Consider the following 15,500-nt stretch of genomic DNA (forward strand, 5'->3'; position numbering starts at 1 on the left):
CAGGGGAGATAAATTGGATATTAGGGAAAATTTCTTCACTGAAAGGCTTATCAAGCATTGGAACAGGCTGTCCAGGGCAGTGCTTTGGTCACCATCCCTGGAGGGATTTATGACATGTAGATGTGGCACTTGGGGACACGGTTTAGTGGTGGCCTTGGCAGTGCTGGGGAAATGGTTGGACTTGATGATCTTAGAGGTCTTTTCTAATCTAAATGATTCCATGACTCTAAATTCTCAATTTTCCCTGCTTCTCTGACTTTACTGTAGATTTTTCTGGTATGCTTTTATTTCTTTCTTTTTTACTTTCAGTAACAGCAGTTAAAAAAAAAAAAGTAGAAATGAAAAGTCTTCATTGGAAATATTTGAAATACTCTCCACTGGAAAAATAATATCCTGTAATAGATGGATAGTCATGTAAACACACCTCTGCCTAGCACAACAAAACCAGCCTGGATACACAGGGATGACTTCAGATGGCATCGTGGGGAGGCAGGAGGAGTTTTGCAGGGCATTAATATACCAGGTTTGAACTCCTAGGGATTACAGTTCCAGTTTGGGCTTTGGCTGGGAGGGAAAATAGGTATAATAATAGTGAGTTTCATTAGCACTCTTTACAAGAATCAACCACACAATTTAGTACATTGGCAGCCCTTTGGTAGATAAACCCAGGACTAGAATAACAACGTTTACTGCAAGTTAGACTTGAGGTGTACTGGAAGGGAGGGAAGTTTGCACAAAGCCTGGCTGTACTGAGGACAGTGTTAACAGTCTCTTTACTTTCACTTACTCTGAATTCACTCATATATTTACAAACAACTTGGTTTTAAAGTCTTCTTAAAAAAAAAAGAGGAGGGAATACAAGAGACACAGACAGACAGGTTTGGAATTGTAGGATGTGTAACAAACCTCATTCTCAACAAGTTTTATTGCTGTTCAACTGAATCCCTGAAGTCTATCTTTAATTAGCTGAATTAGTAAACATGTAAAAGTAATCAGAATATAGTCATTTAGATACTTCTTTTTCTGAAATACAGGAGCTTTATCTTGTGGTTGAATCATTCTACATAACCTTTTACAAAGCACTAGTAACTCAAGGAGTTCATATTCCTAGAGAAAATATCTGAATATATGATCATAATATTTTCAGAGCTTTTTTTTCAATATCACACTATTTTTTTCCCCCAGTTAAACAACTTCAACATTTGAACTCAGCAAACTGGATTTCGCGAGCATTTTGCAATAGAGTTTGCTGCACACCACATCTGACCAACTCAGGGGGAGTGTATGGATATAGGTATCGCCCCTCTCCTTCCCAAGGGAGTCTCAAATGAGCCAAATATTCAGCTGATGTAAATCAGTGTTGTTCCAGATCCTTTTGGACATGATATAGTGCATTAAATCAACAGCCAGCCTTCCCCAACCAACTCCATCCCTGGCTGAAGCTGTAATTAAAGCCTGTGTCGCTCAGGAGTTCGTGCCCAGCAGCCTCAGAGGATTAATTAGGGCTGATATTTATTTCTTTTGATACAAAACCCAGATGTGTGCAGTTAAGCCAAAAACCATAGGGAGAGCCATCTTGCTTTTTTTTTTTTTTTTTTTTTTTTCCAGAGGACAGAAGAAAAGCAGCATTGCCCACCCAGAATTAAAGAACAGAAGCAAATAATTATCATCATGGAGCAATTTGGCAGCAGTGGGGTTTCATAATCTGCTAAGCCACTTTACCTGCCTGATTGTGAAATAATTCAGATGACCTCAGCTTTTTTTTATTACTACCAAGTATTGCAAATATATATATATGTATATATATATATATATATGTGTTGATTTCTTTGTCTGAAAGCTGGGAAGAAAAATATGGAGGGAATACTCTTGCCCTCCATGGTTATAGAGATAAATCAGCTTGTGCTTCACCTTAAGTAAATGTTCTTTAATGTGTTATAAAAATACCTGTCCATCCAGTAAAGGATTTAACCTTAAAATTAATTATTAATATTGGAAAATAGACAGTGAAAACAGTTTAAATCACGAGCAAGTAGTACCACCCTCAATTCCCACAGCAGAAAGGACATCTCCAGCAGGAAAATGTAGTTCAGATTTTATACTTAGAAAGTTGTAGGATTCAGGGCATTTTATGCTGAGCTTTGTGCAGTGGGCACCCCTTTGACAATATTATTTCACTCAGAAAATTCCCCAAATTGGGCTGGAACCAGCTGATCTCACATGATCCATGAAGAACTTTCATGCAATATCAATTCATGCAGCACTTCTCTGTCAGCCTTTTTTTAGAGTGGGAAAAATTATCCATATCCGTAGATATAATTTAGATTTTTTTCATAATTAAAAATAGCAGTAAAAAAAAGGGTTTCCCACCTTCAAACAAAACCCAATTTTGGATGTGTGTACTTTATTCATACCCAGCCTGTATCTCCCCTTCTTTTCCAGTGATAGAATATAAGTAAAGCTATAAGAGTGAGGGTCACCCAAAAACAAATATTGAAAAGAATTATGGAAAGATCAGACCAGTAAGAAATTCCTCCCCTTATTTCAGTGTAAAGAAAAAACTGAACATATTCAAAAGAACATATGAATGCTCAATATTTTTTTCTGACAATTTCTGTTTGTCCTTTCTTGTGTACCTTAGTATTGATTCCCAGTAATGAGGCTCCTGCTGATTTCGCTGAGTTTTGGATTAAATTCCTGGGCATGATTTGAGCCCATGACCTAATGACAAAAAACTGGAGAGCCCACTCCTTTTCCCTGATGCAGTTTGCCAGTATATTATACTGGAGAGATGCAACATTTTTCCCCTCTGAATAATTCCTATAGAACTTTGAGGAGTCTAATTTTTCTCCCTTTCTCACTGATTGCATCAGTCCATTTTACAGTGTCTTCATATATTTTAGATTGCAAGGAAAAAAATGGACTGGAAAACAGCAGATCTACTTTTTTTTCATTTTTGGGGGATGTTTCTGATATTTGGGTTTGGGGTAGACTGTCAAAAGCAGGCTTTTGCATCGTTTCCTGGAGCATTTCCTCACTCCTTTGCAGCTCGTTAAGCTCCATTTTTTGTTTTTCTTGGGGGTTTTTCAGCCCATCTACGGGGCATCTCAGAGGTCTCCACAGCTCCAAATGTCAGCTGAAAAAACAAGCACTCTCTTTTTAGCTCCTGCAGTTGATGCAAGACGCATCAGGACTCAGGGAAAAGGGGGAAAAAAAGGGAAAACCTGCTGCATTTGGAGTTAGGAGCAACTGCTACCGGGGGGTGTCCTAGTCCTCCTCCCCTTCCAGGCTCTGGAGAACATCAGCCAAGGTGACCTCAGCGACAGTCCCTCTCTGCTCTCCCCAGGTCTCTGCTCTGCTTAATCCTGTCAGAAAAGTCTCCAGCAAACATTTGTAATTGCAGGCAGAAAGAACACTGCTGTCTTTATTTTTCCTAACTTGACATCTATCAAATTTAGTTTAAGTGTTCCCCTGGGTCAGCCGAGTTGCTGAGCTATAAACTAAAAATAATTAAAATAAAATATTAAAAAAACCTCAAGCCCTGCTTGCCAGGAGCTATCGTTGGGAGTTAACAGCTCTCAATCATGAATTTCAGAGTTGGAGGAGCTGAAATAAGAGAGGTAGGTTTAATGCAACAGGAGACTGAAATTCTTTGATATTTTGATGCTGCAGGCTTGATTCTTGCACTTCAGGACAAAACTGGTTTCTGTAACAGGCACTGAGAATTTAAATGCATTTTTTTTTTATTTAATACTACAGTTAATATAAATTTTATAACAAAAAGAAAAGGCAGGGCAAGGTAGAAAGAATCTTTCTGACGAATATTTCAGATAATCAAAACCTCACCCTGACAATTCCTCTAAGGCAGAAATCACCTTCTCATGCTATAAAAGATGACTCTGCCAATTTATTGACCCCCAGCTGACGGATCAGCTCTCCCCAAAATTGGAAATTCTAGTTACAATGACTTCAATTTTGGCTTAAACCCGAGCAGACAGACAGCATGTTCCCAGACTGGTCACATTCATAAATGTCATAAAAAACATACTTGTTCTATGACACGCACGAAATAAAATTCTCAAGCAAGACATCTCTAACCAGAAAGGCATGAAACAAAAATCTCCAACCACGTGACGGGGCACCGGGGCTGCTAAGAATGGTATTTTGACACTGGTGGAAGTAAAAGCGAAATAAAACTTCTCCAGGCATAACTTGAACGTTGGGTTTATTATTTTTGTTATTCTTAGAGCTCACAGAAACCATGTTGGGGAAGAGCGGGGAAAAAAAAATAAAATCGGTCAAAACAACGGTCAAAATTTTTGTGTGAGTTGTTCCAGGGCAAATTTAGGGAGAAAAAAAATTAAGAATCACATTCAGGGGAGCTGAGCAGAATCAAACATTTAGAGGTGCAGCCAAAGAATTAACTTGGGTTGTCCAAACGAGTCCGTGCTTTTGCTTCTTATTATGTATCTTCTGCACTTTATGCGGTCATTTTTACACCAAGTGAAAAAATATATATAAGTTCATCTTATCTTTTTCGTTGATGTTAGAATTGAAAAACACTCCTGGAAAACTAATATTTTTAGAAAAAAAAAGCTGGCATTACCAATACTTTTATATTTCTTTTCAAAAGTTTGCGATTTCTTATTTCTGCTAACACCGTCAAATACAACAGGATTCTCTATTTGAAGATGCTAAAGCCAAAAAATGGAGTGCATTGCCTGCACTTAACCTTCAAAAACAGAAAACTGATCCTTTCAAACCCTACAAAATAGGAATAATTTAATTTTTTTTAAGTGTGACACTGCAACGAGCTCTAAATCAAAACCAGACATAATATCATTGCTCTGTTTTTGTCAAAAATGCTGGAAAACTCCCTCCTCAGCTTTAAATTGAGGCTGAATGTCACCTCCAAGAGGATCTTCTTGGATATAAATTGCCTCCCTTTAGATGGGGCCAAGCTGCCTTGCAAAAGGGATACCCTGGAGTGGAGAGGACTATGCCCTGGGATGGTCTGCTCCACAACTTTCCAAGGATTTGGAAGTGAAATGTGCTCCAGAGAACAGACTAGAGGTGGTTGGGAATTTTCCAAGGTAGTTCTTTGGTAGAGTGTCACAGAATGGCAATTTGTTGAAGCCGAAACCATTCCCAAGGGAAGGTCTGTCTGTCTGCACAAAGCTCCCAACCCAGAGGGAAAAGCAAAAACAGCAAAGCAAGTAAGAAAACACAAAATAAAAAAAAGAGGAGGAACAGAGAGTGGTTAGAGAAACTGCCCCTTTCTGATAATCCTGCAGGAAAAGGCTCAGGGGTCTGGCTTGACGTGATTTGCCTTTGTCACTGTAAACAACAATTTATGCAGAAGGTTTATTTAGAACAGAATTACAAAGTCAAAGTGGAAGAGAACAACAGAAAGGAAATTTGCTCCGTCTGATCTCCTGAAATGAACCATTCCTACACTCTTTGAAATTATGATTTTTAATCTGTTTCTGAGGTGTTAGTACTTATTGCCAAGAATTGCTAAAACACAACATAAAATCTGATTGATTCAAAATACCTGATTCAGCCACTGGTACATGATTAAGCAACTTATACCTGCAGGAAATTGTCTGTCAAACCTGTTCTTATACTGCTCCTTTTATAAGGCACTTTTTCATAAAATCTCCCTGCTTTTGGGTCGACTTCTCAAAAAACCAAACACGAGAAACCCAAATTATTTCACAGCTTTTTAGGCACAGTGAGAAAGAAGAAGCAATTCCCTATTAGAACTTATAAGAGCTGCCTCGAGAATGGATTTCCTGAGTTAGTTACCTTAGAATAGGGTAAAGTGACTTTAAAATAATGCCAGAGGGTATTTTGAGGGAGCAGATGCTGCTGTTTCACCTTTTTTATGGGCATAACAGAAAGTTTATGGTTCAGTCACGACACGCTTGCTCTGCGGTGAGGAATTATGACCTGGCTGTCCTTTGCCACTAATTTCACTGAGATGTTTTCTGTCCTCTGGGACTCTGCCTTCCATTTCTTGAAGGAGAAGAAAAATAAAAGCAGGCTGAAGTGAACATGCACATGGTAAAATCAGACTCGATACGAGTACAACCCTCCTGATACGCGGGATAATCACTCCTTTTTGTATCAGAGCTGGTTTTGGTCTTGTGTAGGTTGAATCCATTTGCTACAGCCCTGACATAAATCAGGCAGTAAAGATGTGTGAGTTAAAGGGTTGGTCCTGCAAGCTGGGAGGATGGAGACCTTTAGTGGAGGTGGGATGTGCAGAAATGGGATTGCACAGACCATGAAGGCGGCTGGACATCTAGAAACAAGTATAATATCCTGACAACTGTAAATATTGGCTTATTAACCAGCTGTAACTTGGCTTAAGCCAGGTCTGGGATGAGTTTTAACCCCTGGATCAGCCAAATGGGCTTTAAGCAGCTATTTATCCCAGAGGGAGCATTTGGTGAATGTTGTCACCAAAGTTGTGTTTGAGCACCTGAGCCTCAATGAGGGTTGTCACCCACACGGTGTTTTTCTCTCTCTTTCTATCCCACACTCAGTGGAAGAAAGAGCCAGGACTTGCCATCTCTCAGCATTCACATGCAAAAAGGAGGCAGATTTTAGGGTCTCCTTCCTGAAGAAACATTCTATTTCCTTTCGCCCAAATATTCCTTCTCCCTTGTTATCCGCACCCCAGTTCTTCCCTTACCTCTGGCCTGGAGAAGGAGAAAACAGACAGAAAGAAAAGAAAAGAGAGAAATACGCTGCCTGGATTGGAAAAGTCATCTTTTCCCAGGAGCAGCGTAATAATGTTAATGGAAGGGAGAACGGGAAAGAGGAAATGTTTCGCTAACGTGGAGAATTTCTGGCCTGGGTTCTTTCTGAGGCCTGTTTGTCAGGGGGAAAAGGAAATTGGTGGCTGGATGAAATATGAGCTGATGCAGCTGCAATGCCTTTAAATACAAGCTTTTTTAGGCACACTGGTGCTTCAGTTTGGGGATATAAGCAGATGCTGAATGCCTTTCCCTACTTCACATGGGGCCTTTGCGTGCTGTGGTTTTAAGGCCAGTGTTCAGGTGATAAAAAAAAAAAAGGAGGGGGGGAATGAAATGTCATTTTTGGAGAGGCAAAAAATACTTCAGGCTCTTTGGCGTGTAAGTCATAAAGGGCTTTTTGTGCACGGGTAGTCAGTGCAGTGTCAAGAGAAATCACTTGCACAAGGTGGAGTAACACTATCTGAAATTAAATTCTGGCCTCCATTTACAAGTAACACTTTAAGGTTAAAAAAAAATAAAGTAAAAGCTTTTTCTTTCCAAGAAATGGAAGAGAACTGAGAGACGCCCCCTCCTCTCCTCCAAAAACACGCCCCTGGTGTTCTTGCCATCCATAACATGGCAGCCCCAAGCATAAGGTAATTAGCAGAGTTCATCAGCCAGCCCTAATGAGCACGCTGTGTATGGTGGGGGGAAACCTGGCTGGAGGTTTAGAGCTGCTCTGATCTGAAAGGGTTTGAACTGAAAAGGTTTGAACTCTCATGCTACGGCTTTCCAGGCTCTTTGAGCCTGATTCCTATTTACACTAAGTTTCCTCAGCATAAAGGGGCCTTCAAGTGGGCATGCAGTGAAGGAATATTTCAAGGCAAGGAGCATGCAGAGCAGCTCTGGCTGCCCTCCTTGCACCTTCCTTGGAACAAGCCCCTCACTGTTTTCTTAGGAGGGTGAAGTGCCAGATGTAGCTCCAGTCTGAGGTGGAGGAGAAAGGCTCCTGCTCTTAGTCCTGTTGAAGCTCTTTTGCAGTGTGTTGCTATATCTCAAGGACCTAAATAATTGCTTATGATCTTTTTTCTAGATCTGCTTTTTATTCCTGCTCCTGGAGTTCTGATTTTTTACTCTTTCTCTATCAAAAATTCACATCAAGTTGGTCATCCAGTGTGAAAGCTCTGCTGACACACTCTGGAGATGTCATTGAAATAGCAAATAAATTATTAAAAATATTTCATCCCCTTTGAATGATTGCTTCAGAATTTTAGGATTATTCCCAACCTGGGAGACCTCCTTGGCTCATTCCTGGCTGGGACCTTTAATATATTTTTAAATGCCAGTCCCTCTTTCTCACTCCTAAGGAAATTAAGGCACATTAAACACGCTGCAAAATCTGGCTTTTTGTCCTAAGAGAGTCCCACAATTTTCTGTGACAATATTTATGAACTCAGATTCTCATCTAGTCCACCAAAGTCCCTGAAGAAAATGCTTCTTACTATTTGTACCTGCCCCTTTGCCAAGTAAAGATCTTTCAGACTGTGGAATAATCTCCCAAAAGATGTATTGGAAACCTGGTTTGGCCTGCTCAGTGTAGCAGGTTGTCATTTTTAGAACTAATTATTTTTAACAGAAATGGTCTTTACCCCAAAAAACTTTCTATACTTTATTTCTTTCCACATTTTTATAATGTCTATTGAAGGGTTTTGCTATGACTTGCTTACCAAAAACGTTTCAATATTTCATTTTAATCCAATAACCATTTCAGAAAGAAAACGAATCTGTTTCAAAGCATTATGATTTTTAAAAGGATCTATTTTGACCTCAGAATATTGAAACTCAGAGTAATTGCAAACACAGGTTTTCAACAATCAAGTTTATTTTCTCTGCAGCAAACCTCACCCATATGCCTGCAGGGAATAGCTGCATTTGCCAAATCCAACTTTTGGTGCACAGAAGAAGTGGGATGTATAAATAGAAAGTGTAAGCTTTTGGATATACAAAATGGGGTTGTAATTTAAGGCCTCCCAGCCGGTGGCAACAATTGTCCATGTCTTGTGGGGTGTCAATTTTCCCTCTTCTCTTTACTTGGCTCAGCAAGTCGCCTTCTGAGAGCAGAGTTTAAAGTCTTGGCTTGTGCCTCCTCTGTCTTCAATCTCACATCGAGTCGCTGTTGTCCCAGGGAGATGCAGGAGCCTCTCCATTAATCCTGTGCTCCAATATCCAGGCCTGTGGTGGGATACTAAGAAAAAAAAAAAAAAAAAGGAAAAAAAAAAGGGAAAAAAAAACCCCAACAAACAAAAAAGCTTTCCTAAATGATCTACCAAATTACACATTATTTCACTTGACAAACAAAAACGCTCTTGTGGTTCACAGGACGAATCATGTACATCATAATTTTGACAGCGAGTTCTGAGGCTGAACTGGCTCTTTAAACAATTTCCCTGTGTATGCAGTGCTGTTCCAGTTCAGTGAGAGCATATGGCAAACACAGAAACTGCACTTACTGATGCCAGGGCATGACCAAAATCTATAATAATGTTGTTTACTTTCACCAGCTCTGCGAGGAAGAATGTGGCCTCATGCACTGAAACGACCTCAGAAGAGTCACACTTTTGCTTTGTCAATAATTTACTCAAAACACACTTTTTCCCTTAGAAACATAAGGACCCAAGACACTGCAGGAACTGAGTCAAACTCTTCCATAGAGTCTCCTGGAGAAAACTTAAGGAAATTCTCTCCATGACGTTGGTGAGAGTAGAGGGAGGCGGGAGACGAGCGCAGCTTTTGGAGCACCCTTGGCTTACTCTCTTTTTGCTGTTGTCATTTCTGATAAAAATCAGACTATTTCAAAGTCTTTACGGACAGAGTTCTGCCAACTTCCTTCTCCCACTAAATTGGCCGTTCCTGAGCTCTGCCAGGAAAGAACGTATTTCAGCATCTCAGCGCTGCGTGGTCTGGCAGGAGAGCATTGGGAGGCTGAGGGGGTTGGCCACTCCTCTGCAGAAGGTTGTAACACCCCGTGCTCAAGGGGGTTTTCCTCGACACTTTTGTCAGGCACTAAAGCTGCCCTGGTGATGTGGAGCCACAGGACAGTGCAGGCTTTGAAACGGGGGAATAAACAAACTCAACTGGCTGCCTTCGGAAACTCCAGCTCTCGCAGAAATAACATCCTTCTTCACAGCCAAACTCAGAGTGTCAACAGGAGAAGAGTCCTCATTTCACTCTGCTTTGAAACATCCTCAGGAAAGAAGAGGGACAGCCTGAAGGGATGGGATGTCCTAAGTAAATGTGTTGAGGGAACAAGATTCGAGGAATTTGAGCGACTATTCCTTCAATAGCTCAGATAAATTTTAAATGGCAGCAACTGCAAAGATTAATGTTTTAGGAGATGCCATGGAAATGGAAATGCATAAAATAATTTCCCAGTTGCCTGGAAAGCACCTGGACATAGATTTCAAGCATCAGAGTCTTAAATCTATGAGGAGCTGAGCTGCATTAACTGCCACTGCAGGCACTGAGAAACAGGACTCTGCATCTGAGGGTACATTGCTTAAAATCAACATTACCTCTGCTGCAGACGGTGTTTGTACAAGGCTGAAGCAGGATAACCTATTGGTGGAGTCATAAATATTTATTTATGGAAGAAGAGAACATCACTAATTTATGTTTCCTCCCTTTTACAGTTCCTAATTCACAGTGTCCTCTCCCATTTCTTAGTCACCAGAGCTATGTAGTGTAGGCACATGTAAACAACTGATAAAAATTTGAGAAACTAATAAACTCAGTACCCAAGCAGAAACAAGATATTTTTCCAGCAGTTAAAACTCAGTTACAGTTGAGTCACATGTTCACTCTACTCAATAGCTCATAAAATGGGCAATGAACTCACCAGGTTCTCGAGCGCTGGACGGATGAGAGAAGGTACCAGAAGATGAAATACCAGAGAAGCTGAAGCCTTTGGGATTTACTGCCTGAGGTTTGATTGTCTCTGGGTGGAGGCAGAGCTGTGCTAGTCTAAAAAGCCCAGCTGGGTTCTGTCTGGGTCTGCAAAGAGTTGAAGTGAGTCTGCAAGAAAATAGAGCATCCACAAATATTCAAGAGTTGATTTGCATGCCTGTTTTGATCTAGGAAGGGGTAGATGTTACATGAGCATGGAAAAGTCCCAAGGCAATCCAAGGGTTTAGTCACCAGCAGTTCCACACATAAAAACCCCCAAAACCAAAATTAAGAACTAGCTGCAAATAGACATTTACCAATTTGCCTGAAGCAGAGAAGTTTATAAATCTTTGCAGCTGTTACACTGCAGGAACAACTCCTTTCAGGAACTGGGGCAGATACCCATGTTTATGACACGTCAAAGAGCAAGATCCCAAAGGCCAAAGAAGGGACTGAAAGTTGCTCATTAGGGTCACATTTCCAGGTACCATAAGCAAAAGCCCAGAGAACAGATTTTGTTGGAGGCACTGGAGTGTGAGTGGATCCACATCACACCATTCTGCTCATCTTGGAGCAAACCCAAACGTGGAGATTTCCACCCCCAGCCCCCCAAAGTATTGCTCAATGGTTAGTTTTGATTTCTGCGTGTGATATGTTCCTGGCTGGGTCAGGGCCACTACTAATAACAAAAATGCAGGCATCAGCATTGGGGTTTTTTTCTTCCTTTCCTTCTTTTTTTTTTTTTTTTACTGTTCACATAGAATTTAAATCATAAGGTCCCATCATTGTCTGGATGTCCACACTTTTGCTGTCATCAGGTTCTCTATTCTTTTTAGCTCAGACCTCTACAAATGGTGTGTTTCCATATTATTAATCTGGTCTTGTACTGTTTTAAGGGTTTGCAGCAAATTTCTAGCAATTTTGAAAGTTCATGTTTGAAAGCTAAACATGAACTTGGGCTTAAGATTAGTTCCTCTGAGTTGACCATTTACTCTTTCAACTTCTAATCTGAGTTCCTTCTTTCACCTCTCTGGGTGACTCTAAGATGAATTAAGATTTCTCCTCTGCTAGGAGGAGAACTCTCCAGTTCTACCAGTAAAAATATTGCCAAAGAAGAGAGGGTAAAGGGGGATCTGATTCATCTCTTAACAAATTATGTAAGTGAAGAAATAACACCACTGAAATTAATAGACTTAACAGAAGAAAAGGAAGCAAAGAAATGTTGTTTCTTTATCACTATGTGTTCATGCAGACAAACTTACAGTCACATTTAATCTTTCCAAAAAGGTCAGTGAAATGATTCCCAATCTCTAGTTTCACATGATTTTGCAGCTTCTTGGTTCCAGCCCTGAGGAAAAGCAGGGGTCCTGAAATACAGAAAGATAGGATATCCTCTTTGTGTCACTTTTCCTACTGGAAAGAAGAAATAATGGAAATCTTGTAAGTCCTGTTCTCATGAGACTTCCAGCTTCTTTATTCAGACCAAATCATCCTGGCTGGTTCAGATAAGGTGACTTCGGCTATTTACCCATTGTGAAGTAAGTTATCAAAAGTCTTCAGGCTTGTCCATCATTAACAAAGGTTGAAAAATCCACTCTTTCCCATGCCAGGGTTAAGAAAACAATGTTAAAATCTATTTCGGGATCTAAGAGATGCACAATTCAGTGCCAAAAGCATTCTTGTAAAAAGATAATAAGTTTCTCCACAGCTCTACTACTTATCCATGCATTTGCTTTGGAAGTTGTAGAAGCTACAGGGAATATTCTTTGGGTATGTCTATTCAGTAAGTCATCCTGAGACCTTTAAAAATGAACATCTTTTTCTGGTGTGATTTTTTTCTCCTTGTATTTCTCGTTATATCTATTTAAATTGAACCTGGTGGCTTGTTTCAGGCGGCATTTTGTCTCAGATGGACAGACTGTGGTTCTCCCTGCAAAGCCATGAATTCCCAGCCTTGCCAGTGAGGATTCCTATTGCTAGAGGAGGAAATCGTTGCTTGAGGCAAGATAATTCACCAGCCTCCTTTTATACCCTTCCAGACAGTCTGACCTGTCTCTTCAGCTGCACTTTACACCAGGTTGAGCTCCTACACCAAACCTCCTCTCGTGCCTTGTCTCATGGTCTGACAGAAAAGAGGGACCACGTGAAGGAGGTGAGCTCCCCCCCAGCACTGCCTATAGCAGAGGCCCATGGAAATACCAGCACAAGATTTGTAGCATCACTTGGTGATTTTTCACTGCTCTACTGTACCTCTGCACTCAGACACTCTTTGTTTATTGTGTGCCCTTCTAATCCTGGCACTGTCAAAGCCCGCTCCATTAACTCAGCATTATTGTGATTTATTAGCTGTGCATGGCTAACACAGTGTTATGACAGTTGGGATGAGATTAGGTTGCAGGTCAACCTGCTCCATAGACTGGAACATTTTCAGGTCTCTTTGGAGCTAAGCATGAGGTTTAGACTGAGGAAGTCCCAGAGGAGAAAGAAAGGGAGGTGTGCGGTGCTTCTCCATCCTGTGCTCGTGACACCTCTGATAAATGGCAAGAGAAACCTACTTCTTAGAAAGCAGAGGTGGAATGAAAAAGGTATTTGATGAAGGTGGAGGCACAGGGCTCCTTCTCTCAAAACAAGAAGCTCCCAGACCGAGAGAAAACACACTCACACTTTCCAGTCCACGCCTAATTTCAGCCATAATTTATGAGATCAAAACACATTGGTGATCAAAAGTAGGCACTTCTTGCGTGTTTCTCATTTTTTTCCACCTCACTGAAAACAGTTGGGGAGAGTTTAGTCAGACTCTTTCTACAGGCCAGAAATCCCAGCTCCAAGCATCAGAAGTTTCCCTAAATTAGAACAAGACTACTCTCAGGTTTGCCAGCTTCTAAGTGCCTTCTTTTATTTTGCTGAATAATTATCTCTCTGTTTGTCCAGGGGAATATCTAATAAATCCCTGCTCATGGAAGGGCATTGACCCTGAATGAACCAAAAATAACCAAACAGAAATTCCAGCAATATGCTTAATAATGGGATTTGAAGGCCCCTCTGGATCCGATGCGTTACATCCCATCACGCTGTGACAAAGCTGAGCGGGACAAGGTGTTGACCATTTCCCAAGAGGAAAATCAAGTATTTGCTGGGTGGGAGGAAGGAGGGCTGGTGGTGTTCCCCCATCCCAGACCCGCTGTCGTTCCAGGCTCACATCCAGTAAATTGTTTCAATCCAGTTGTGGTCGGGAGAAATATGCTCCGTATAATCCGCTGCAGCCTCCTGCCTGTGGACTCCACTGTGGAGAGCACGGCCTTAAATGCTTTTTTTTCCTCTCTTTCTCTTTTTTGCTCAATTGAATTAATTTAGAACCACAATATAAGTCAATGATAAAATCCCTTACTAAACCACTGATAGCTCCATGCTACAGGACAGACAAATAGCCCTTGTAGTCTGGAATCCTTTATGCTTCTATAGGGGTTATAATACATCTAAATTGTTCAATAATTTAGCACAGAGATAATTTATTTCATGGCAAAAGCCTGTGTATTAAACCCTTCCAAAGTGCAGCAGAGTGTAGCAGGTGAGATGATTAAAATAACTTGGTTCTTTTCCAAACTTTAAAGCTGAATTTCTGTGTATCCAGCACCGGTCATTCAGTTCCTTCCTCCTCTTCCATCTGTCATCTCCATGGTCCTGCTTTGCTTTCTGCCTGTGGAGAATAAGCTCCAACCTTATTCTTAGCCTATATTTTTATTATCACCTAAACAACGTGGCTTTGATCTCAGTAATGATTTCAGATGGACTTGTAATAATTAATTAAAACTAGCTTGAGTGGTATTTTGACTGCCATGTGACCTAAATCCTTCTGCCTAATCTTGGAAATCTACCTGCTTTGGGTATATCCCAAGGCAGGGAGTGCCAAAGATTAACTATAGACTGTGAGATATTTTGTTCTGCAGATTTAAAAGTGTTTCCCTTAAAGGCAATGCTGGTTTTTTTTTTTCTTTTAATGGGTAAGCAGCCTCATTAGTACCAGGTGATTCATTTAAAGCACAATTACACAGGGAATTCAGCTAATTGATTGGATAACCCTCGATTCATTTGTAAAAACACAATCCCCAAACCTGAAGTGCTTGGACTTAGTGGTAGTCATGTACCGAGAAGTTTTCTTTGAAAGCAAACGTTTAGGTTAATGGGATCCATATGATATAAATTCCTAATAACTTTACCATGGGTGGGCTTATCGAACTGCTTATCATAACACAAGTCGGGCCATTTCAAAGGATCTTTCTTCTGAGAATTTCTGAAGACTTTTCTTTCACCCCAGATCTATAGAAAATTCCACCAACTCTCCATTGAGAAAATATTTGAGCTCCCTCTCAGGTCATGATTCAAAGGGATTCTTTTCCAAATGTGTATTTATTAACCCTTTGCTGGCAGGACAAAGTGTTTAATAGAGGTGTGTGATTCTGTGAAGGGGCAAGAGCTCTGAGCAGGAGAGTCTGTGATGCTGCTGCTCTCAGGTCCTATTTATATATAAAAGTGGCTGGGGGCTTGGACTACACTTGTCTGAAGAACTTGAGGGTAATTTGGGCTCTCTCAAACCCGGGGAAATCAATGCACATCTTCCAGCTGACCCCCGTGGGTTTCCAATCAGATCCATAGAGCAATTCTAACCACTATTTCTAATTACACAGAGGAATAAATGAGAACAAACATCCCCTAAAGAAGCATTGGAATATTTAGGAATCAAAGAAACAAGGCCACCTGCAATTTGAAGGCAAAATTTCCTGTGCAGAACTAAATCATCTTAGGAATGAGCAG

General features: G+C 40.7%; 1 long non-coding RNA gene across 1 annotated transcript in view; it reads left to right on the forward strand.

Annotated features, from left to right (window-relative positions):
* The window catches only part of LOC108642223, a 52,626-nt gene that overhangs the window by 4,957 nt on the left and 32,169 nt on the right, over positions 1 to 15,500 (forward strand). The gene's annotated exons all lie outside the window — the stretch shown is intronic.

Source organism: Manacus vitellinus, unplaced genomic scaffold (assembly GCF_001715985.3).
Source record: "Manacus vitellinus isolate BGI_N305 unplaced genomic scaffold, ASM171598v3 scaffold_10_pilon, whole genome shotgun sequence".
NCBI classification, from domain to species: Eukaryota; Metazoa; Chordata; class Aves; order Passeriformes; family Pipridae; genus Manacus; species Manacus vitellinus.